The sequence below is a fragment of the Bombina bombina genome, chromosome 3 (genome assembly GCF_027579735.1).
Source record: "Bombina bombina isolate aBomBom1 chromosome 3, aBomBom1.pri, whole genome shotgun sequence".
Lineage (NCBI taxonomy): Eukaryota > Metazoa > Chordata > Amphibia > Anura > Bombinatoridae > Bombina > Bombina bombina.
In genome coordinates, this window is record NC_069501.1 from 389,636,870 (window position 1) to 389,664,161 (window position 27,292).

Sequence of the window (27,292 nt, forward strand, 5' to 3'; positions counted from 1 at the left end):
ATGTGGAAGGCAAGAGGTTTAGGGGTTAATAATTTAATTTAGTGGCAGCGATGTCGGGGAGTGGCAGAATAGGGGTTAATATCTTTATTATAGTGTGGACGATGTTGGGGTGCGGGGAAATATGGGTTAATAACTTTATAATAGTGGCAGCGATGTCAGGGAGCAGTGGAATAGGGGTTAATATATTATATTAGTGGGTCTCGGTTTAGGGGTTAATAGGTAGTTAATGGGTGTTAGTGTACTTTGTAACAGTTTAGTTATGAGTTTTGTGTAACAGTGTTTTTGCGTAAAACTCATAACTACTGGTGTCAGATTGTGCTACGGATCGTGTCGGTATAGGCTGTAACGCAAGCATTTTAGCCTTACTGCAAAACTTGTAATGGTAGCGCTATGGAAATCCCACACAAAAACGTCATTTTTTTGACAGACATTGTGTTATAGGCTAAAATGCTTGCGGTACAGCTATACCGACAAGACTCGTAATGGGTGCGGTCCGGTTTTAACCTTGAAATGGCCATTTTTTCATCGTTAAAACATGAACACAAAACTTGTAATCTAGGTGTGTGTATTTAGAAGTGAGAACTGACAGTAAGGACTCGGCAAAAGGGCTTCCTTAATAGAAGGAATTGTTAAAGGGATATGAAACACAATTTTTTGCTTTTATGAATCAAATATAGCCTGCAATATTAAACAACTTTCTATATTTACACCTATTATTAATTTTGCTTAATTCTTTTTGAATTTTTATCTAAAAAGCAAAAAATTAAGCTTAGAAACTGGCCCATTTTTGGTTCAGCATCTGGGTTGCACTACCCAAAAAGTGATACCGAGGTTCTGAACCAAAAATAGGCCAACTTCTAAGCTTACATTCCTGCTATGTCAAATATACTGTAGATACCAAAAATTGATAATAGGAGTAAAAGAGAAAGTTGTTTAAAATTGCATGCTCTATCTGAATCTTGAACTCTCAGAATGTTTGGCATTTAACTTGCACAAGTCTTATTAAGCTAATACGCATGATAACACTGACAATCATGCTAAAATGCCCCAACATTGAATATTGTGATAGTCAATATTACTAATTTTATATACAGTTGTCATCTACTGTACACCATTATTTAAAAAAACAAAAAAACATGATTAGCAGATGATTTGATAACAGTGGAACTTGAGTATAATGGGGATTAATTAGAATACACAGATATGCTGGCTGCTTTATGAATTATTGTGTTTGTGCATTATCATAAATATATCCATAATCTACGTCTCCAGTGGGAAATTTGATTAATTATCACATGAATAGTGACTGACTATGTACCATGTACATCGCTCTCTCTGATATATATATAAAACAAAATGTATGAATAGTGGATGGAAAAACTGCAATTAAAAAGGAGTGTTGCATAGGAATCTTATAAATTAAAATTCCTAAAAAAAATTACACCAATACTGCCATTAGACTACTATAAAGGTGCTTTGACATAGAATGTGGTGCAGACTCATTAAATAAAATAAACCAAAAGCAAAGAAGAAAAAACTGCTGCTGACAAAAATGAATTGATGTAAACAGGTAATTGTTTATTTAACCACAGTGTAGGGGTCATTGCAGAATAGAACACCTCCCTTTGTATTCTCTCCTCCTGTGTCTCTTACTGCCCCCCTCCTCCTAGTGTACCAGTTTGGTTCCCTTCTTGCTCATTTTTTTTGACAATTGACTGTCTAGTGTCTACCTCTATATCTGAACCATCTGTACCAGAATCATATGATCCTCTAATTGATTGATAGTTGTAGACACCATTTTTTATATAATCATCATTATCTCTTGCCAGTTTTCTACTTTTACAACGTTTTATGTCAGCTTGCAATCTAGCTAGTTGTTCTTTGATCTCATTGTTTAACTTTTCAAAGTTTGGATTATGTTTAAATGTATTAACCACTTTGAGGGCTTCCTTGACTAATGATTTCATTTTGTCAAATCTTTCATTGTTCCTTTTTATCATTTTATTAATTAAGATAATAGAGCTCTCAGAGTGGCTCAGATTCCAGTCTTCCATAAAAGTGTCACCATCTTCATCTTCTCTTAGATTTGTTCCTGGATCTAATCTTAGTCTAAGCCCTCTAGGGATAATGTTATTTTTAACATAATTCTCTAGGCTTGCTGTTTCTGCTCTAAATTTTACTTGTTTAACCAAGAGTTTTTTTATATTCTTTAAATGCTGCAAAAATATTCAAATGATTTATATCACTGTTATTGCTATCTAGAGTACTAGACATAGACAGGGCAGCTATTAGATCAGCCTCCCAATTTTCATCTGATAGTTCAAATGCCATTCTTGAAGACTGTCAGAGCCTAGGGCCCAAAAAACAGCACAATTGCACAAACACACAGGGATATAGAACATTTATTTGCAACTTCATTCAAGTTGCACCAAGTAGTACCAACTAGGAACCTAAGGTCCAAATCTTAGGTAAAGAGATATATAACAAAATTTATAAATAGTGGATGGAAAAACTGCAATTGAAAAGGAGTGTTGCGTAGAAATCTTATAAATTAAAATGCCTAAAGAAAATTACAACAATACTGTTATTACACTACTATAAAGGTACTTTGACATAGAATGTGGTGCAGACCCATTAAATAAAATTTACAAATTCAAAAAAGGGAGATAAAGTGATACATAATAAAATCGCTAAAAAAGACAGGGAATTCAGCACTCTTTTAGAATTCAAATAAGAGCAACACTCTCACTCAACAAGTTTATTTGTACCAAAGTGTTGGGCATGGGCCCGTTGCAATTACAGTATCCAAGAAAATACTGGATTTACACATAAAGTGAGTAAAAAAAAAAAAAAAAATCAATCTAAACTTAAAATATAGGGCCGGCCCCAGTGTGACACAAGCAATGTTTCATAGAAATATTCCTGCCAAAAGATTAAAGTGACACTTAATATATATTATAAGTTGTGAAGATGTGCACAGACCAGCTACACCCATTCAAGAACTTAGGACCCCTAAGGGAGGTTATAGGAAAATACCTGAGCTGAAACAGTTATAAGAGGGATCTAAGCTGTCTATGCACAATCACTAGACATGCGGTGAAGTATATAACACAGTTTATACATAAGTGCATACATATCACAAAGCAGAAAGTGTGGCCATGCTTAAATTAGGTTAGAAGCTCTCTGGCTAGTTAGTAAGCAAGTTAATGTGTGCTGTAAACAAACCGGACCTGTATAGATCAAGAAAAGTCCGTACTGTTGTAAGCTAGGCACAGTCCTTTTGTTTTAGTGGCAAAAGAAAAGTCACAGCACTCAGATGGTTATATCCATAAAGTCCACAGTATGGTAATTTGAAAGTAGTGATGTCCCGAATAGTTTGCCGGCGAATAGTTCCCGGCGAACATAGCTTGTTCGCGTTCGCAACGGCGGGCGAACATATGCGATGTTCGATCCGCCCCCTATTCGTCATCATTGAGTAAACTTTGACCCTGTATCTCACAGTCTGCAGACACATTCAAGCCAATCAGCAGCAGACCCTCCCTCCCAGACCCTCCCAGCTCCTGGACAGCAGCCATTTTAGATTCATTCGGAAGCTGCTTTCTTAGTGAGAGGAGGGACAGTGTAGCTGCTGCTGATTTAATAGGGAAATTGATAGCTAGGCTAGTGTATTCAGTGTCCACTACAGTCCTGAAGGGCTCATCTGATCTCTGCTGTAAGGACAGCACCCTAAAAAGCCCTTTTTATGGCTGTTTTTTTTTTTTCCTGTGTAATCTAATTGCAGTTGCCTGCCTGCCTGCCAGCGTGTTTGCCAGGATCACTGCGTATACTGTGCCCAATTGCCCATTGCCACCACTCATATCTGGTGTAACAGTGTAAATTTAAAAAAAAAAAAACTTTTTTGACTGTGAAACATCAGTCTGCTTGTGTAATCTAATTGCAGTTGCCTGCCTGCCAGTGTGTGTGCCAGGTCCACTTGCTCACAGTGCCACCACTCATATCTGTTGTAACAGTAGTGTAAATTTAAAAAAAAATAACTTTTTGGACTGTGAAACATCAGTCTGCTTATGTAATCTAATTGCAGTTGCCTGTCTGCCAGCGTGTGTGCCAGGCTCACTTGCCCACAGTGCCACCACTCATATCTGTTGTAACAGTAGTGTAAATTTAAAAAAAAAACTTTTTTGACTGTAAAACATCAGTCTGCTAGTGTAATCTAATTGCAGTTGCCTGCCTGCCAGCGTGTGTGCCAGGCCCACTTGCCCACAGTGCCACCACTCATATCTGTTGTAACAGTAGTGTAAATTAAAAAAAAAACTTTTTTGACTGTTAAACATCAGTCTGCTAGTGTAATCTAATTGCAGTTGCCTGCCTGCCTGCCAGTGTGTGTGCCAGGCCCACTTGCCCACAGTGCCACCATATCTGGTGGCACAGTAGATTGCACGCGCAGTGCCCCAAATTTGAAGTAGGAGGACCGACCAAGTATCTTTTTCCATCTCCCGGTTCCTAAAATCCATGCCATATACACGTCCCCTGGCGCCGCAACTGCCTCTGGGAACCTTACCATGGGTCCCAGACCGCACGTCTTGTAATTCTCTGTCTGGGAAATTATCTATTTATCTATCAAATCTATTTATCTATCAAATCTATCGTATCTATCAAATGTATATTGCATCTATTGATCTATCTATCTAATCTATGTATCTATCTATCAAGTCTATCTAGCTCGTGGATAGAGAATTCCACTAGTGTGGCGCTTACCGTTCCTACGGGGTCTACGGTCCATTCACTGAGCAGCGTCACTTCAGCGTGTCTGGAGAGTATCAGTGTATCACGTTCGTTCCGCTCCTCCGTGCAGTCTGTGTGTAGAATCCGGAAGTAGGGAGCTCAGCCGACACGCCTCTGTCCAGGGCGCAATAGAGGTAAAGAGTGCACAAAAGTTTATTTGCGGCTACAGGGCTACAAACCTACTCAATCCCAATGAGTAAAAAGGGGACAGTACAAAAAAAGTGTTAAAAGTAAAAAGGCTTTATTACAAAACACTTAAAAACAAGCAGAGCCGTGGCTCAAAGTGAAAGCATACACTGACAAAAAGGGGTAACAGTGCAGCACAGCAGACATGTTTTGTGTGTCCTCAGCACACTTGTTCACTGCTATGTTGTTGCTGCCACTGTTACTCCTATTTAAAGGAACAACACACATTAATTAAAAACAAATATTAACCCCTTATTGTCCGGTTGACTTCGGTGTTTAGGCTAAACTAATGACAGAGTCTATCTATCTCGTGGCAGGACTGTTTTGTGACAGCCACTTGTGTTTCGGCCAAATGTCCGTCGGCTAAAAGTCCGGCCACGATTGCACGAGCAGTGCCCTAAATTTGAAGTAGGAGGACCGACCAAGCATTTTTTTCCATCTCCTGGTTCCTAAAATCCATGCCATATACACGTCCCCCGATAGGGGGAGAAACAGGTATTAAACTGATCAGAATAGTACTACTTAACACACCACTCATATCTGGTGGCACAGTAGATTGCACGCGCAGTGCCCCAAATTTGAAGTAGGAGGACCGACCAAGCATCTTTTTCCATCTCCCGGTTCCTAAAATCCATGCCATATACACGTCCCCTGGGCCACAACTGCCTCTGGGAACCTTACCATGGGTCCCAGACCGCACGTCTTGTAATTCTCTGTCTGGGAAATTATATATCTATCAAATCTATCTATTTATCTATCAAATCTATCTATCTATCGTATCTATCAAATGTATATTGCATCTATTGATCTATCTATCTAATCTATGTATCTATCTATCTATCTATCTATCTATCAAATCTAACTATCTCATGGTTGTGCAAATGGACTGTTTGCGGTTGTTTGCGGTGCGTTAAACGGGGAGTTTGGTCTGTCACTGTGAAGCGGGCGTAACCCTTACACTACCTGATCGATACAACATCATACCTGATGTTTTAAAGCACGTTATTCTATACAATTTAGGAATGTTAGGTGATTTATGCCCTTTATGGATTAAAACCAGACTCTGCATCAACTATGTAATTTTATGTGGGAGTTTTGCCATGGATCCCCCTCCGGCATGCCACAGTCCAGAGGTTAGTCCCCTTGAAACAACTTTTCCATCACTATTGTGGCCAGAAAGAGTCCCTGTGGGTTTTAAAATTCGCCTGCCTTTTGAAGTCAATGGCGGTTCGACCGTTTGCGAACAGTTGCGGATGTTTGCGTTCGCCGTTCACGAACGGAAAATTTTCAGTTCGCGACATCACTAGTGGAAAGTGTTGTAGGACCTTAAAACTGTTGGGCACAGTAGAAACGGAGGTCGGAGTATAGAGCAAGTCAAGCAATAGGGTTAGTAATGCAGGAGGGTATCTCTTATAGTGATCACATACCCCTCTGTCGACTGCATATATCCGCTGTCTGCATAGACCATTGTATATACACCCAGCACTTCAATTATGCTCTTCCAGACAAAAGCACCTCCAAGCAGAAACACGACTTCCTTCCTCTTCTGCTACACACTCAGGTAGCGAGATGTAGTCACCATTGGGAACACAAAGTTGCTTTATTTTCAGCATTCATTACTGAATGCTTCACCAAAAAAACAGAGCAGCGTGTCAAATCATGTGTTTTGGTCAACTAATGCCGACGCGTGTTTCATCCCCTCGTCATCAGAGAGACAGTGCTTCCTCAGGGCTTATTGAAATTATGTCTTCTTTGCAAGTTTTTAAAGCAATGTTAACTCCGCCCATTTTGGAGGTGAAAATCACGACTAAAAGAGCTACTGCATATATTTACATGGTGCACAAACTCAGAATTTTTTTAGAATTATACATATATTCATAATATCAAGTTATTAATATAACAATATTAACCACATTCCAGAAAAAATAATAAATACATAAACAGATCAGATGGTAAGGCAATTACATTCCTTCTTTATTGAAGTCATAGTAAACTAGCCATATCCAGCTTTTCATCCATTCCATTCAGTCCAATGGAAAATAGGTTATAAATCCACCTGCACTCCTTTTTTTTATTATTATTATCAGGTATCTGTAGAGCGCCAACAGGTTCCGCAGCGCTATGAACATAGGTGGTATATAAAAAAGTATTACAGGGATCAAATTGGGGAGGGGATCCTGCTGATAGTTTCACTGTTGTAGTCTGCTTTTATGAAGGTGAACTACAAACAGCTGGGCTCAAAGGCTTACATGCTATGAGGTTTTAGGGGAAAGCAGTGGAAATAGGAAGGTTGGTGTAGGTTGTAAGCGTCCCTGAATAGTAGAGTCTTCAGGGAGCACTTGAAGCTTTTAAAACTAGGGGAGAGTTTTGTCATTATCCTCACCTCTACCATTAGTAATACCTCTGTCTATGCCTATGAATCTCATACAGTTCGGAATACTATTATGAAAAATTTCAAAATGTCTCGCTACACTGCTAGTTTGAGCTTTGTGTTTGATCTCATCATGGTGTTCAAGGATCCTGTTTTTCAGGATCCTTTTTGTCTTCCCAACATAAAAACTGGGGCAAGAACAAGAGAGTAGATATACCACTCCCCAGTGATGCAATTTACAAAATGTCTTAACTGTTTTGTTCCATGGGCAAGATTCAACTTGTTTGAAACACTTGTTGATGTGAACAAACTTATTAGACAGGTTACCCTAAGGAAATACTATTCTACTTAAGGTAGTCTGGATATCACTCCTTATTATAGTGATCGTCAGAAGGTTAGCACTAATTATTTCTTTTTGGAGGAGAAAGACCTGTATACTTTAGGTCTTTTGGAACAGGAGAGCACTTCGGAACAGGGTAGGATTAATTCTCATACTAGCTTCAGACCAAAATCTTCTATCCTGTTCAGAGTAGAGGAGACATTTTGGTAAGCTTTCAGAGAAGAATTGAAGCAGATTTAGTTAAATTGTCTACCCAGCAACAAAAAGGGTTTCCTAACCTGTCTAATGAGGAGAGGGCTGCCCTGGACTCATTAAAAAAGAATGAGGATCTGGAGATTAAGACAGCGGTAAAGGGGGGAGTGTAGTGGTTTGGGATGTCAATTCTTATCGTAGTGAAATTTTAAGGCAAATATGTAACAGTGAGGATTACAGAATACTACCAGGTAATCCCACTCGTAGATTTCAGATGGAACTTACATCCCTGCTTGATGATGGGCTTTATTTAGGCCATATTGACCATGACACCTTTGATTTTTTTATGTTAAACAACTCAGTAATCCCTATATTTCACATACTGCTTAAAGTCCACAAGTCTCTTGAATCAGTGAAGGGGAGACCTATTGTATCTGGTATAGGGTCTATCTCTTAGCCAGTCTTGGAATGGCTCGATAGCACCCTCCAACCACTAGTGTTGAAGCTATTTAGCTATCTAAGGGATACTAAGCATTTATTGCAGAAGATGGTGAACTTGGATTGGAATACGGGTTATGGTTGGCTCACTATAGATGTGGTATTCCTCTATTCATCCATACCACATGATATGGGGATTGAGGCGATCAGATACTTCCTTATTATTATTATTCAACAGAGTTCACTGATTTTTTACTCTCAGTGACAGGTTTTCTCCTGACGCACAATTATTTTTCTTTTGATGGCACCTGTTGCCTTCAGATTCTTGGCACGGCTATGGGGGCTAAATTTGCTCGCTCTTATGTGAATTTGGTAATTGGGTGGTGGGAGACTACCCACATTTATGGAGAGGGTAATCCCTTCTATAAAGACATCAAAATGTATCATTGTTTTATAGATGATCTTATCTTTGTATGGACAGGAGGAAGAGAACAAGCAGTGGACTTTGTTGAATTTTTGAGAGTTTACTTTCAAATATGAGGAGACTAAAATTAATTATTTATATGTGACCTTGATTGCAGATACTATCACCCATTCGGTTGATTCAACTATCTATAGGAAGCCCATATCAGGCAATACTCTGCTACAAGGCAGAAGTTGCTACCCTATGCTATAGCCAAGGGTCAGTTAATTCGCACTAAGCAAAATTGTTCTGATGAGACTGACTGTGAGAGACAAAGCCAGGATTTGGTCAATAGGCTGATAGCACGAGGTTATAATAGAGAGACCATATAGAGAGACAAAACGGAGGTAGATGGTATGGACAGAACAGTACTGTTAAGAGATACAGAGAGGGATAGGAAATCAATAAGAAATACTCAGCCTATTTCTTTTCTCACTCTTTGCTGACTATGAACAAGTTTGCAAGATCATAAGAAAGCATTTACCTATGCTTACAGCTCACAATCAGCTGTGTAGCGTGGTTGAGCATGGTTGCCGGTTCTCTTATCGAAGAGGAGCATCCATAGGGAATATTTTATCCCCGAGCGAACTGCGCAAAAAGAGCAAAGGGAGTGCATGGCTTGAAAATAGGGGTATGTACAGTTGCGGCTATGGACCTTGTATTCCTTGCAGCTACATCGAAAGAAAGGCCAATTTTGTGAGCTCGACAACGGGCAAGGAGTATTCAGTGGCCACTTGTGTAAACTGCAGGTGCAAAAACGTAGTTTACCTCATTTGGTGTAGCTGCAACAACAAGCAGTACGTAGGATGTACCATTCGTGAAGTAAGAGAGAGGATTTGTCAACATCTATCAGATATTAAAACATCAAGCAAAAACACACAGAAAGTTATAACTCCCTTACACACTTCAAATACCAGCAGACATCCAAATAAAAAGCCCTCTGATGGCGATTCTGATAAGTAAAAATATAATAAAACATGGATGTTGCACTAAAAAGCTAGGTATATAATACTAAATGTAAGTGTATATATTTATAGCAACTAATAGATACAAAAGTTACAAAGTCAATTTATTATCTCCATAAAAAACAATGCAATATGATTAAGTAACCACCGGTGGTACAATATTAAAATACATAAGAAAAAAACTAAAAAATTAGTATATACAGTCCTCAGAAAATCAAGAAAATGCAATGAACCTTCCAAAAGGTGGTTGATATCCAAATTGTATGAAACACAAGCTTGTGTAGGTGTTGATGTAATGTACAGGCTTATATTGCTATGGTGCAGGCAAATTTTACATTCGGCTTAGAAACTCCATATATATAATTAGATAACACGTGTTCAAGCTAACACACTACTACGTTACCAGTGTGGAGCTATCAGCATAACCTCATCCGTTCAGCTACGACCTTCCCCCGTGATTCGTCTCTTGAACTTCAAGGCCGGGTTAAGGATCTACCTCTTAGGTATCCGGTCATCCTGATGTGAGTCTGCTGTGATATCCAACAACTTTGCTTGGCGTGTAGCAGTTACTGTTACTTTTGCATGTAGCAGTCACATGGTTAGTTGGGCCAATCAGCTGTAATTCTCAAGCTGTCAGTCAAAGAATGGAGCTTTTTTCAAAAATATTCACAGAGCGCTCTGGTATTAAGAAAGCCTTTCTTTCCAGGTGAAAGATATAATAGTTATCTACGCATTTCAGCCCTTCACATAGGCCTTTGTGAAGGGCTTGATAAAAGCCTACTCCATTCTGTGTAGATCTCTTTAATGAACATACATATAAACGATTAAGTGGAAATGATTTTCTTCACCTATGATCAATGTGTTTAGGTCACATGTGTATTTCTTTTGGCCAGTAAGCTTACAGCATTGTTTTTAAATAACTTGTGTTCACCTCATTTAAGCACGTCTATGATTAAGGCTACCAAGTCAGACATGTTCTGGCTGTTGTTCATGTGTAATTTTTAATGTGACCAATAAAGAAGCTCATGTTTTAACTTGTCAAACAGGGTGCCGGTATATCATTTTTTATGCTTTCTCTGTCTCTCTCTCTCTCTCTCTCTCTCTCTCTCTCTCTCTCTCTAGGTATGTAAGGGATACAACTCATGTCCTGCAACTATTGGATACTTTATCTTGGCAAAAGAAATACAGTTGGTTAACTATTGATGTTACCTCCTTGTATTCCTCACCATTATGGCCTTTTAGCTATTGATCAAGGCTATATACTGATTTTACTGATGAGGCAAGATCTTTGTTTATTAAGACGATTAGGTTTTTATTGGAGCATAATTTTTTTGTGTTCCAAGACACCTATTACCTCCAGAGATGTGGGACCGCTATGGGGGCAAATTTTGCCCCCTCCTATGCCAACCTATTCATGGGTTGGTGGGAAAGGTCCCACATCTATGGAGGTAATACTGGCCATATTGTTCAATATCTAAGATTTATTGATGACCTGCTTTTCATCTGGTCATCAAGTGAATCTGAGGCACAGGAATTTGTTTCTAGGATTGACTCAAATGAGTTTGGGTTAAAATTTACCTTTGAATGGAACAGAGATAAAGTTAACTTTTTGGATGTTACCCTCATTGGGGATGAGAACAATAATAGGATTATCTCTACTCTCTATAGAAAGCCTATCTCAGGGAACAGTTTATTACATGCACGCTCTAGCCACCCAAAGCATGTGTTTAAGGGGATAGCTAAGAGCCAATTTTTACATATTAAAAGGAACTGTTCTCTTGAGAGTGACTTTTTATTTGAGAGTAAACAGCTCAGGGATAGAATGATCTCTAGAGGTTACCCCAAACAAATCATTAATAAGGCGTTTTTTGAAACGAAGGGATTACATTGTGATACTTGTTGAGAACAGAGGGAGTTGGCTCTAAACATAAACATTTGTTGGATGAGTATAAGCCAAAATGTATTACATCTTTTTCTAATCAATATGATGCAGTCTGCAATTTTGTAAACAAAAATTTGCCCATTCTAATGGGGGACAAGCGCTTAGACACACTATAGACAAGGTCTGTATGTTTGTCCCTAGGAGGAATACTACCTTGGGAAATATACTAGCACCCAGTATGTTGAGGAGTGATAAGAAGGCGACTAGCTCCTGGTTACATCACAATGGGACATATAAATGTGGACGGAACAATTGTGGTTCATGTGACCACATTTATAGTTCCAATACATTCAAATCAACAGTCACTGGACAGGAATTTACCACTAAGGGGTGTATTAATTGTAGAAGTACCTATATCATCTATTTAGTAGAATGTAGTTTGTGTCAGAAACAGTACTTGGGAAGAACAACAAAAGATGTGGGCAAACGTATTAAGGAACATTTGTCATACATAACGAATAAAGTACTTTGTTCAGCACCATCAAAACATTTTATTGAGGTACATAAACAGAATACTAAAACACTGAGATGGCAGGCGATTGAACAAATTAAGAAACCACCCAGAGGTGGAGATAAATTCCCTATTCTTTGCAAGCAATAAACCTATTGGATATTTAAAATGCAAAGCCTTTTACCCTCTGGTTTCAACTCAGAGTTTGACATCATACATTTTTGGCAAAGATGACTAAGCATAATATGAAGTGTACCAAGACCTATTCAATTTGTTGCTTATATAAAGCATAAAAAAGATTTTTCCCTTTTGCTTGATCTTAATGTACGTTTCGAGAGCAATTGTTTAATCTTTATAACAAATTGTTAAAGGGTATAATAGGTACTGTCAATATATATTGCTTTACGTTTGATATTCACTTTGTTTATCATATTGCCATTTATTATGGTACTTATCTGAAAATGTTGTAATTAAATTTATTAGACTGCTACATATTTACTGTAACTAAATCTTGGGCAGTATTTTTGTGCATTTATGGAAGCATGATGGTTTCTACATGTAGTGATATATATTTCAACAACATGGGTTAAGAATTTTCCTAAAAGCTCACATATTTACATAAAATCTACTTTAGCCAGTGGTGTATATAAATTTTACTTTGGTCTATTACAAATATGGTCTATAATGAATTAGAGTCTACATTGTCACTATATTATTTATGTCTATATATATCTATTTGATGTATTTGATATGTTAACATATTAATAGTGACCTATTAGTGTCAGCATACATTGAGTTAATATTCACATTGTTTGTTTTTAGCCAATCAGGAGATGCTACATGTTACTTAAATGTTTGGTACACATGTTCTGTATTAGTCTATGATTACGGTCAGGGAGACCGAAACCGGTCAGACTATGGTTTGAATTTTTAACTACATGTCCTGTTGTTTCTATCCTCGAATAAAGCAACCCACTTTTTCTACACATGTTTGGCTGCTGAAATTTCCTTTATATATATATATATATATATATATATATATATATATATATATACATAATGTTCCAACTTCATGCACACACTCCTACAATCTCTTATTTGCCCGGTTGTGTCCTCTTGAATTAATTTGTATGAAAATTTCTCAATGATGAGGGCACTAACAGGACTTAATAGTAAAGTAATGTTGCATTCATCAAAGCGTTACATCAACATATGTCAAGGTTGATGTTTCGCTCAAACATTAAGCCGTTTTCAAGAACATCTTTCCTGTGGACGAAGGACATGGCATACTTGTCAAATATCCCATTTCAGGCGGGATAGTCCCGGGCTTTAAGATTCTGTCCCGAAGACTTCACTGGGTAATACTTTTAGGCAATTTATATGAGCTTTTGTTTACTCCTCCACCCTAAGCTTCTATTCTGTCAGAGGCGTTCAAAAATTGGATTATCAGTTTTGCATCAACAATCATGATAGGAAAATCATTCTTTGCAGTTGTAACTAAGTTGAATCAGTGCTTAACCACCTTAAGGGATTACAGAAGGGCAGGTTACAACAGTCCACACATGTGCAAACAGACCGCTAGATTTAGAGTTCTGCGTTAGCCTTCAAAACCATCGTTAGGGGCTCCTAACGCTGGTTTTGGCTGCCCGCTGGTATTTAGAGTCAGTCAGGAAAGGGTCTAACGCTCACTTTGCAGCCGCGACACTTCCATACCGCAGATCCCCTTATGTCAATTGCGTATCCTATCTTTTCAATGGGATCTTTCTAACGCTGGTATTTAGAGTCTTGGCTGAAGTGAGCATTAGAAATCTAACGACAAGACTCCAGCCGCAGAGAAAAGCCAGGAGTTAAGAGCTATCTGGGCTAACGCCGGTTCATAAATCTCTTAACTACTGTGCTCTAAAGTACACTAACACCGATAAACTACCTATGTACCCCTAAACCGAGGCCCCCCCACATCGCTGCCACTCTATTAAATTGTTTTAACCCCTAATCTGCCGACCGCACACCGCCGCCACCTACGTTATCCCTATGTACCCCTAATATGCTGCCCCTAACACCGCCGACCCCTATATTATATTTATTAACCCCTAATCTGCCGCCCCCAACGTCACCGCCACCTACCTACAATTATTAACCCCTAATCTGCCGACCGGACCTCACCGCTACTATAATAAAGTTATTAACCCCTAATCCGCCTCACTCCCGCCTCAATAACCCTATAATAAATAGTATTAACCCCTAATCTGCCCTCCCTAACATCACCGACACCTAACTTAAAGTATTAACCCCTAATCTGCCGACCAGACCTCACCGCTACTCTAATAAATTTATTAACCCCTAAAGCTAAGTCTAACCCTAACACTAACACCCCCCTAAGTTAAATATAATTTTTATCTAACGAAATAAATTAACTCATATTAAATAAATTATTCCTATTTAAAGCTAAATACTTACCTGTAAAAAAAAACCTAATATAGCTACAATATAAATTATAATTATATTGTAGCTATTTTAGGATTAATATTTATTTTACAGGTAACTTTGTATTTATTTTAACCAGGTACAATAGCTATTAAATAGTTAATAACTATTTAATAGCTACCTAGTTAAAATAATTACAAAATTACCTGTAAAATAAATCCTAACCTAAGTTACAATTAAACCTAACACTACACTTTCAATAAATTAATTACATAAAATACCTACAAATATATACAATTAAATAAACTAACTAAAGTACAAAAAATAAAAAAAGAACTAAGTTACAAAAAATAAAAAAATAATTTACAAATATTAGAAAAATATTACAACAATTTTAAGCTAATTCCACCTACTCTAAGCCCCCTAATAAAATAACAAAGCCCCCCAAAATAAAAAAATGCCCTACCCTATTTTAAAATAAAAATAGAAAAGCTCTTTTACCTTACCAGCCCTTAAAAGGGCCTTTTGCGGGGCCTGCCCCAAAGAATTCTGCTCTTTTGCCTGTAAAAAAAACATACAATACCCCCCAACATTACAACCCACCACCCGAATACCCCTAATCTAACCCAAACCCCCTTAAATAAACCTAACACTAAGCCCCTGAAGATCATCCTACCTTATCTTCACCACGCAGGGTATCACCGATCCGTCCAGAGGAGGCTCCGAAACCTTCATCCAAGCCCAAGCGGGGGCTGAAGAGGTCCATCATCGGGCTGAAGTCTTGATCCAAGCGGGCGCTGAAGAGGTCCATCATCGGGCTGAAGTCTTGATCCAAGCGGGCGCTGAAGAGGTCCATCATCGGGCTGAAGTCTTGATCCAAGCGGGCGCTGAAGAGGTCCATCATCGGGCTGAAGTCTTCTATCAAGCGGCATCTTCAATCTTCTTTCTTCCGGATCCATCTTCATCCCGCCGACGCGGAACATCCATCCTGGCCGACGACTTCCCGACGAATGATGGTTCCTTTAAGGGACGTCATCCAAGATGGCGTCCCTCGAATTCCGATTGGCTGATAGGATTCTATCAGCCAATCGGAATTAAGGTAGGAAAATTCTGATTGTCTGATGGAATCAGCCAATCAGATTCAAGTTCAATCCGATTGGCTGATCCAATCAGCCAATCAGATTGAGCTCGCATTCTATTGGCTGTTCCGATCAGCCAATAGAATGCAAGCTCAATCTGATTGGCGGGATGAAGATGGAGCCGGAAGAAAGAAGATTGAAGATGCCGCTTGATAGAAGACTTCAGCCCGATGATGGACCTCTTCAGCGCCCGCTTGGATCAAGACTTCAGCCCGATGATGGACCTCTTCAGCGCCTGCTTGGATCAAGACTTCAGCCCGATGATGGACCTCTTCAGCCCCCGCTTGGGCTTGGATGAAGATTTCGGAGCCTCCTCTGGACGGATCGGTGATACCCGGCATGGTGAAGATAAGGTAGGATGATCTTCAGGGGCTTAGTGTTAGGTTTATTTAAGGGGGGTTTGGGTTAGATTAGGGGTATGTGGGTGGTGGGTTGAAATGTTGGGGGGGTATTGTATGTTTTTTTTTTACAGGCAAAAGAGCAGAATTCTTTGGGGCATGCCCCGCAAAAGGCCCTTTTAAGGGCTGGTAACGTAAAAGAGCTTTTCTATTTTTATTTTAGAATAGGGTAGGGCATTTTTTTTATTTTGGGGGGCTTTGTTATTTTATTAGGGGGCTTAGAGTAGGTGTAATCATCTTAAAATTGTTGTAATATTTTTCTAATGTTTGTAAATTTTTTTTTTTTTTTTTTGTAACAGTTCTTTTTTTATTTTTTGTACTTAAGTTAGTTTATTTAATTTTATTTATTTGTAGGTATTTTATGTAATTAATTCATTGATAGTGTAGTGTTAGGTTTAATTGTAGATAATTGTAGGTATTTTATTTAATTAATTTATTGATAGTGTAGTGTTAGGTTTAATTGTAACTTAGGTTAGGTTTTATTTTACAGGTAATTTTGTAATTATTTTAACTAGGTAGCTATTAAATAGTTATTAACTATTTAATAGCTATTGTACCTGGTTAAAATAAATACAAATTTACCTGTAAAATAAATATTAATCCTAAAATAGCTACAATATAATTATAATTTATATTGTAGCTTTATTAGGGTTTATTTTACAGGTAAGTATTTAGCTTTAAATAGGAATAATTTATTTAATATGAGTTAATTTATTTCGTTAGATAAAAATTATATTTAACTTAGGGGGGTGTTAGTGTTAGGGTTAGACTTAGCTTTAGGGGTTAATAAATTTATTAGAGTAGCGGTGAGGTCCGGTCGGCAGATTAGGGGTTAATACTTGAAGTTAGGTGTCGGTGATGTTAGGGAGGGCAGATTAGGGGTTAATACTATTTATTATAGGGTTATTGAGGCGGGAGTGAGGCGGATTAGGGGTTAATAACTTTATTATAGTATCGGTGAGGTCCGGTCGGCAGATTAGGGGTTAATAATTGTAGGTAGGTGGCGGCGACATTGGGGGCGGCAGATTAGGGGTTAATAAATATAATATAGGGGTCGGCAGTGTTAGGGGCAGCAGATTAGGGGTACATAGGGATAACGTAGGTTGTGGCGGTGTACGGAGCGGCAGATTAGGGGTTAATAATAATATGCAGGGGTCAGCGATAGCGGGGGCGGCAGATTAGGGGTTAATAAGTGTTAGATTACGGGTGTTTAGACTCGGGGTTCATGTTAGGGTGTTAGGTGCAGACATAGGAAGTGTTTCCCCATAGGAAACAATGGGGCTGCGGTAGGAACTGAACGCTCCTTTTTTGCAGGTGTTAGGTTTTTTTTCAGCTCAAACTGCCCCATTTTTTCCTATGGGGGAATAGTGCACGAGCACGTTTTTGAAGCTGGCCGCGTCCGTAAGCACCGCTGGTATTGAGAGTTGCAGTGGCAGTAAATATGCTCTACGCTCCCTTTTTGGAGCCTAACGCAGCCCTTCTGTGAACTCTAAATACCAGCGGTATTTAAAAAGTGTGGGGAAAAAAAAGCATGCGTAGCTAACGCACCCCTTTGGCCGCAGAACTCTAAATCTAGCGGAGAGTTTGTGCTATATCTGAACATAAGTTTGTGATTGGTTAGAAGGGGTTAATTTGTTCTGGGGGACATGGAAATCAGTGAAAAGAATAAACATAAAACTAAATACTCATTTGACAAAATAAAGCTGCACAAATCACTTCAAAAATGCATTACAAATTACAATTACACTCATATTAACACTGTCTAATAAAAAATATTTTAAAAAAAATATTGCACAGAAAAGTCCAAAATATAGATCTCAGGTGTTAGAAAAAAAGCTGCATAAGGACTTTAACATTGAGAAACACACTGATACATTGCTAAATATGTATTTGTATGTATATATAAATATGTCTATATGTGTACATATGTATTTATTTATTTATATGTAGTGATGTCGCGAACTTAAAATTTTAGGTTCGCGAACGGCGGACTCGAACTTCCGGTATTGTTCGCGAACCGCCATTGAATTCAATAGGCAGGCGAATTTTAAAACCTACAAGGACTCTTTCTGGCCACAATAGTGATGGGAAAGTTGTTTCAAGGTTACTAACACCTAGACCATGCTGGAGAGGGATCCCTGGCAAAACTCCCATGTAAAATTACATAGTTTATGCAGAGTCTGCTTTTAACCCATAAAGGGCCTAAATCACCTAACATTCCCAAATTGTTTGCAATAACGTGCTTTAAAACATCAGTAATTATGTCATATCTATCAGGTTGTGTAAGGGTTACGGCTGCATCACAGTGACAGAGCAAACCCCAAGTGTAACGCACCGCAATCAACCGCAAACAGTCCACTTGCAGAACCACGAGATAGGTAGATTTGATAGATAGATACATAGATTACATAGCTCAATCGATGCAATATACATACGATCGATACACTGTTCATAGCTAAATAGATGCAATATACATTTGATAGATACGAATTACATCGATCAATAGATGCAATATACATTTGATAGATACGAATGTTATGGAATCAAAGATGCAATATACATTTTATAGATACGAATGACATCAACCAAAATATGTAATATACATTTTATAGATACGAATTACATCGATCAAAAGATGCAATGTACATTTGATCGATACGTTTGTTAGTTCGATCGATTTGGTATATAAATAAATGGATTTGAAATATATATAATTTCCCTGACAGAGTATAACAATAAGACATGTGGTCTGTGACCCGTGGTGTGTAAAGTAGTACTATTCTTAACATTTTACTACAACCTGTTACTCCCCCAATCGGATGAGGTCTATATGGCCTTCATTTTTGGAACCGGGAGATGGAAGAAGATGATTGTTCTGTCCTCCTACTTCAAATTTGTCAGAAACACAAGTTGCTGTCTCAAAACATTCCGGACAGAAGATAGATCGATCGATAGGATAGATAGATATACATAGATTGATAGTTAGATAGAATCGACAGAAGAAAAATAGATAGATTTTTTTAGATATATAATTACCCTGATAAAGTCTAATAATTAAACATGCGGTCTTGGACCCAACTAGGTTGTGTTAAGTAGTACTATTCTTCGCACTTTCAGCCCTGTAACTCCCCCTATTGGTGGAGGTCTATATGGCGGTTATGATTACCCTGACAAAGTATAATAACAAGACACGCGTTCTGGGACCCATGGTAATTTTGTTGTGTTAAGTAAAACTTTTCTTATCACTTGAATCCCTCTTACCCACCCTTTTGTTGGAGTTCTATATGGCCTGCATGGTTAGCCTGACAAAGTATAATAAGAAAACATCTGGTCTGGGACCCATGGTAACTAGGTTGTGTTTAAGTAGTACTATTCTTAGAACTGTAATCCCTGTTACTCCCCCTATCAAGGGCGGTCTATATGGCCTGAATGATTACCCTGACAAAGTATAACAACAAGACACACGGTGTTGGACCCATGGTAACTAGATTGTGTTAATTAGTACTTTTCTTAACACTTTAATCCCTGTTACCCCCCCTATCGGGGGAGGTCTATATGGCCTGCCTGATTACCCTGAAAAAATATAATAATAAGGCATGCGGTCTGGGACCCATGTTAACTAGGTTGTGTTTTAAGTAGTACCATTCTTAGCACTTTAATCTCTGTAACTCCCCCTATTTAGGGAGGTCTATATGGCCTGGATGATTACCCATACAAAATATAATAATAAGACATCTGCTCTGGGTCTTGGATCCATGTTAACTATGTTGTGTTAAGTAGTAATGTCCTTAGCATTTTAATAGCTGTTACTCACCCTATCGGTGGCGGTCTATATGGCCTGCATGATTACCCTTACAAAATATAATAACAAAACATGCGGTCTGCGACCCATGGTAACTAGGTTGTGTTAAGTATTACTCTTCTTAGCATTTTAATACCTGTTACTCACCCTATCGTGGGAGGTCTATACGGCCTGCATGATTACCCATACAAAATATAATAAGACATCTGCTCTGGGTCTGTGACCCATGATAACTAGGTTGTGTTAATTTGTACTGTTCTTAGCATTTTAATACCGGTTACACCCTTTTAGGGGAGGTCTATATGGCCTGCATGATTAACCTGACAAAGTATAACAACAAGACACGCGGTGTGGGACCCATGGTAACTAGCTTGTGTTAATTAGTACTGTTCTTAGCATTTTAATACCTGTTACTCACCCTATGTGGGGAGGTCTATATGGCCTGCATGATTACCCTTACAAAATAGAATAACAAGACATGCGGCCTGGCACCCATGGTAAATAGGTTGTGTTAAGTAGTACTGTTCTTAGCATTTCAATACCTGTTACTCACCCTATTGGTGGAGTTCAATATGGCCTGCATGATTACCCTTACAAAATATAATAACAAAACATATGCTCTGGGACCCATGGTAACTAACTAGGTTGTGTTCAGTAGTACTGTTCTTAGCAGTTTAATACCTGTTACAACACCGAATGGTGGCAGGTCTATCTGGCCTTCATGATTAGCCGCACCCAAACCCAAAAAAAGCCAAGCGGTCTTGGATTAACACCCATGGCTAACTCGGTTGTTTCAAGTAGTACTATTCTTAGCACTTTCATCTCATCATCCCTGTTACTTCCAGGACTCTCAGTGGTGGTCTACATGGCCATCATGATTAGCCTAACCAAATACTACAATCCAACCTTGGCTCAGTCTTCATAAGGCCCTTCATTGGCTGTATTTTGGTAGAACTGTTCTTATTAGTTTAATAGCTGATACAACACTGAATGGTGGCAGCTCTATATGGCCTGCATGATTAGCCGCACCCAAAACAAAAATAAAGCCAAGAGGTCTTGGATTAACACCCATGGCTAACTTGGTTGTTTCAAGTAGTACTATTCTTAGCACTTTCATCTCATCATCCCTGTTACTTCCAGGACTCTCGGTGGTGGTCTACATGGCCATCATGATTAGCCTAACCAAATACTACAATCCAACCTTGGCTCTGTCTTCTTAAGGCCCTTCATTGGCTGTATTTTGGTAGTACTGTTCTTATTAGTTTAATAGCTGATACAACACCGAATGGTGGCAGCTCTATATGGCCTGCATGATTAGCCTCACCCAAAACAAAAATAAAGCCAAGAGGTCTTGGATTAACACCCATGGCTAACTCGGTTGTTTCAAGTAGTACTATTCTTAGCACTTTTATGTCATCCCTGTTACTTCCAGGACTCTCGGTGGTGATCTACATGGCCATCATGATTAGCCAAACCAAATACTACAATACAACCTTGGTTCAGTCTTCATAAGGCCCTTCATTGGCTGTATTTTGGTAGTTCTGTTCTTATTAGTTTAATAGATGATACAACACCGAATGGTGGCAGCTCTATATGGCCTGCATGATTAGCCGCACCCAAAACAAAAATAAAGCCAAGCGTTCTTGGATTAACACCCATGGCTAACTCGGTTGTTTCAAGTAGTACTATTCTTAGCACTTTCATCTCATCATCCCTGTTACTTCCAGGACTCTCTGTGGTGGTCTACATGGCCATCATGATTAGCCTAACCAAATACTACAATCCAACCTTGGCTCAGTCTTCTTAAGGCCCTTCATTGGCTGTATTTTGGTAGTACTGTTCTTATTAGTTTAATAGCTGATACAACACTGAATGGTGGCAGCTCTATATGGCCTGCATGATTAGCCGCACCCAAAACAAAAATAAAGCCAAGAGGTCTTGGATTAACACCCATGGCTAACTCGGTTGTTTCAAGTAGTACTATTCTTAGCACTTTCATCTCATCATCCCTGTTACTTCCAGGACTCTCGGTGGTGGTCTACATGGCCATTATGATTAGCCTAACCAAATACTACAATCCAACCTTGGCTCAGTCTTCATAAGGCCCTTCATTGGCTGTATTTTGGTAGTTCTGTTCTTATTAGTTTAATAGATGATACAACACCGAATGGTGGCAGCTCTATATGGCCTGCATGATTAGCCGCACCCAAAACAAAAATAAAGCCAAGCGGTCTTGGATTAACACCCATGGCTAACTCGGTTGTTTCAAGTAGTACTATTCTTAGCACTTTCATCTCATCATCCCTGTTACTTCCAGGACTCTCGGTGGTGGTCTACATGGCCATCATGATTAGCCTAACCAAATACTACAATCCAACCTTGGCTCAGTCTTCTTAAGGCCCTTCATTGGCTGTATTTTGGTGGTACTGTTCTTATTAGTTTAATAGCTGATACAACACCGAATGGTGGCAGCTCTATATGGCCTGCATGATTAGCCGCACCCAAAACAAAAATAAAGCCAAGAGGTCTTGGATTAACACCCATGGCTAACTCGGTTGTTTCAAGTAGTACTATTCTTAGCACTTTTATGTCATCCCTGTTACTTCCAGGACTCTCGGTGGTGATCTACATGGCCATCATGATTAGCCAAACCAAATACTACAATACAACCTTGGTTCAGTCTTCATAAGGCCCTTCATTGGCTGTATTTTGGTAGTTCTGTTCTTATTAGTTTAATAGATGATACAACACCGAATGGTGGCAGCTCTATATGGCCTGCATGATTAGCCGCACCCAAAACAAAAATAAAGCCAAGCGGTCTTGGATTAACACCCATGGCTAACTCGGTTGTTTCAAGTAGTACTATTCTTAGCACTTTCATCTCATCATCCCTGTTACTTCCAGGACTCTCTGTGGTGGTCTACATGGCCATCATGATTAGCCTAACCAAATACTACAATCCAACCTTGGCTCAGTCTTCTTAAGGCCCTTCATTGGCTGTATTTTGGTAGTACTGTTCTTATTAGTTTAATAGCTGATACAACACCCAATGGTGGCAGCTCTATATGGCCTGCATGATTATCCGCACCCAAAACAAAAATAAAGCCAAGAGGTCTTGGATTAACACCCATGGCTAACTCGGTTGTTTCAAGTAGTACTATTCTTAGCACTTTCATGTCATCCCTGTTACTTCCAGGACTCTCGGTGGTGGTCTACATGGCCATCATGATTAGCCTAACCAAATACTACAATCCAACCTTGGCTCAGTCTTCATAAGGCCCTTCATTGGCTGTATTTTGGTAGTTCTGTTCTTATTAGTTTAATAGATGATACAACACTGAATGGTGGCAGCTCTATATGGCCTGCATGATTAGCCGCACCCAAAACAAAAATAAAGCCAAGCGGTCTTGGATTAACACCCATGGCTAACTTGGTTGTTTCAAGTAGTACTATTCTTAGCACTTTCATCTCATCATCCCTGTTACTTCCAGGACTCTCGGTGGTGGTCTACATGGCCATCATGATTAGCCTAACCAAATACTACAATCCAACCTTGGCTCAGTCTTCTTAAGGCCCTTCATTGGCTGTATTTTGGTAGTACTGTTCTTATTAGTTTAATAGCTGATACAACACCGAATGGTGGCAGCTCTATATGGCCTGCATGATTAGCCGCACCCAAACCAAAAATAAAGCCAAGAGGTCTTGGATTAACACCCATGGCTAACTCAGTTGTTTCAAGTAGTACTATTCTTATCACTTTCATATCATCCCTGTTACTTCCAGGACTCTCGGTGGTGGTCTACATGGCCATCATGATTAGCCAAACCAAATACTACAATACAACCTTGGCTCAGTCTTCATAAGGCCCTTCATTGGCTGTATTTTGGTAGTTCTGTTCTTATTAGTTTAATAGATGATACAACACCGAATGGTGGCAGCTCTATATGGCCTGCATGATTAGCCGCACCCAAAGTCCAAAAAAAGCCAAGCGGTCTTGCACTAACACCCATGGCTAACTCTTTGTTTTCAAGTTGTACTATTCTTAGCACTTTCATCTCATCCCTTACTTCCATGCCTCTTGGGGGTGGTCTACATGGCCATCATGATTACCCTCACCAAAATATAACAACAATACGTGCGTGCAGGGAACCATGGTAAGGTTACTTTCTTTCGCAAAATCGAGTATAACAGTTGGAGGCAGAGGTTCTGACCTTGCATTATGGCTGCACCTCTCCCTAAAAGAGGCATGCGTTACACAGTCTGTGGGCATGTATGCAAAGAGCTGGCCTGCCTAAAAGGAGCAGCAAGGCAGTACAGGTCGTTCTCCTTCAGCCGTTTTATACGCTGTATTTTGGTAGTTCTGTTCTTATTAGTTTAATAGATGATACAACACCGAATGGTGGCAGCTCTATATGGCCTGCATGATTAGCCGCACCCAAAACAAAAATAAAGCCAAGCGGTCTTGGATTAACACCCATGGCTAACTTGGTTGTTTCAAGTAGTACTATTCTTAGCACTTTCATCTCATCATCCCTGTTACTTCCAGGACTCTCGGCGGTGGTCTACATGGCCATCATGATTAGCCTAACCAAATACTACAATCCAACCTTGGCTCAGTCTTCTTAAGGCCCTTCATTGGCTGTATTTTGGTAGTACTGTTCTTATTAGTTTAATAGCTGATACAACACCGATTGGTGGCAGCTGTATATGGCCTGCATGATTAGCCGCACCCAAAACAAAAATAAAGCCAAGAGGTCTTGGATTAACACCCATGGCTAACTCAGTTGTTTCAAGTAGTACTATTCTTATCACTTTCATATCATCCCTGTTACTATTCTTAGCACTTTCATCTCATCATCCCTGTTACTTCCAGGACTCTCGGTGGTGGTCTACATGGCCGTCATGATTAGCCAAACCAAATACTACAATACAACCTTGGCTCAGTCTTCATAAGGCCCTTCATTGGCTGTATTTTGGTAGTTCTGTTCTTATTAGTTTAATAGATGATACAACACCGAATGGTGGCAGCTCTATATGGCCTGCATGATTAGCCGCACCCAAAGTCCAAAAAAAGCCAAGCGGTCTTGCACTAACACCCATGGCTAACTCTTTGTTTTCAAGTTGTACTATTCTTAGCACTTTCATCTCATCCCTTACTTCCATGCCTCTTGGGGGTGGTCTACATGGCCATCATGATTACCCTCACCAAAATATAACAACAATACGTGCGTGCAGGGAACAATGGTAAGGTTACTTTCTTTCGCAAAATCGAGTATAACAGTTGGAGGCAGAGGTTCTGACCCTGCATTATGGCTGCACCTCTCCCTAAAAGAGGCATGCGTTACAGAGTCTGTGGGCATGTATGCAAAGAGCTGGCCTGCCAAGGCAGTACAGGTCGTTCTCCTTCAGCCGTTTTATACGCTGTATTTTGGTAGTTCTGTTCTTATTAGTTTAATAGATGATACAACACCGAATGGTGGCAGCTCTATATGGCCTGCATGATTAGCCGCACCCAAAACAAAAATAAAGCCAAGCGGTCTTGGATTAACACCCATGGCTAACTTGGTTGTTTCAAGTAGTACTATTCTTAGCACTTTCATCTCATCATCCCTGTTACTTCCAGGACTCTCGGTGGTGGTCTACATGGCCATCATGATTAGCCTAACCAAATACTACAATCCAACCTTGGCTCAGTCTTCTTAAGGCCCTTCATTGGCTGTATTTTGGTAGTACTGTTCTTATTAGTTTAATAGCTGATACAACACCGATTGGTGGCAGCTCTATATGGCCTGCATGATTAGCCGCACCCAAAACAAAAATAAAGCCAAGAGGTCTTGGATTAACACCCATGGATAACTCAGTTGTTTCAAGTAGTACTATTCTTATCACTTTCATATCATCCCTGTTACTATTCTTAGCACTTTCATCTCATCATCCCTGTTACTTCCAGGACTCTCGGTGGTGGTCTACATGGCCATCATGATTAGCCAAACCAAATACTACAATACAACCTTGGCTCAGTCTTCATAAGGTCCTTCATTGGCTGTATTTTGGTAGTTCTGTTCTTATTAGTTTAATAGATGATACAACACCGAATGGTGGCAGCTCTATATGGCCTGCATGATTAGCCGCACCCAAAGTCCAAAAAAAGCCAAGCGGTCTTGCACTAACACCCATGGCTAACTCTTTGTTTTCAAGTTGTACTATTCTTAGCACTTTCATCTCATCCCTTACTTCCATGCCTCTTGGGGGTGGTCTACATGGCCATCATGATTACCCTCACCAAAATATAACAACAATACGTGCGTGCAGGGAACCATGGTAAGGTTACTTTCTTTCGCAAAATTGAGTATATCAGTTGGAGGCAGAGGTTCTGACCCTGCATTATGGCTGCACCTCTCCCTAAAAGAGGCATGCGTTACAGAGTCTGTGGGCATGTATGCAAAGAGCTGGCCTGCCTAAAAGGAGCAGCAAGGCAGTACAGGTCGTTCTCCTTCAGCCGTTTTATACGCTGTCCCACGGCCACAACCCTCAACAGCCACAACAGAATGAAACACCACATATGCCATCCTTTTGAACAATAGAGTACAGGTATGGCATTGATTTTAGTTACACGGCGATATTTATTATGAACCGTGAAATTGAAAACAAAAACAGGATTGGACACCCAGTACAGTACAGGTCGCTCTCCTTCGGCCTTTTTAGAAGAGTGATGACAGGTAGGCATTGATTTTAGAAACCCATAGATAATTTTGGTCAAATGGGAAATAGAAAAATACATTGAGTGGATACCCAGTACACTTTTTTATCCTTAGGCCTTTTTATAAGAGGGTCCCAGAGCCTCAACAGAAACAACAGCATGAAAGAGGACATATGGCATCCTTTTGAACAATTGATTACAGTTAAGGCATTGATTTTAGATTCCCTGAGATAATTTATACGAATAGGGAAATAGAAAAAAAAAATGATTGGACACCCAGTACACATCTTTATCCTTAGGCCTTTTTATAAGAGGATACCGGACCCTCAACAGAAACAACAGCAGGAAGAGGACATATGGCATCCTTTTGAACAATTGATTACAGTTAAGGCATTGATTTTAGAATCCCTGAGATAATAATTTATATGAACAGGGAAATAGAAAAAAACATTGATTGGACACCCAGTACACTTCTTTATCCTTAGGCCTTTTTATAAGAGGGTCCCGGACCCTCAACAGAAACAACAGCATGAAAGAGGACATATGGCATCCTTTTGAACAATTGATTACAGTTAAGGCATTGATTTTAGAATCCCTGAGATAATTTATATGAACAGGGAAATAGAAAAAAAAATTGATTGGACACCCAGTACACTTCTTTATCCTTAGGCCTTTTTATAAGAGGGTCCCGGAGCCTCA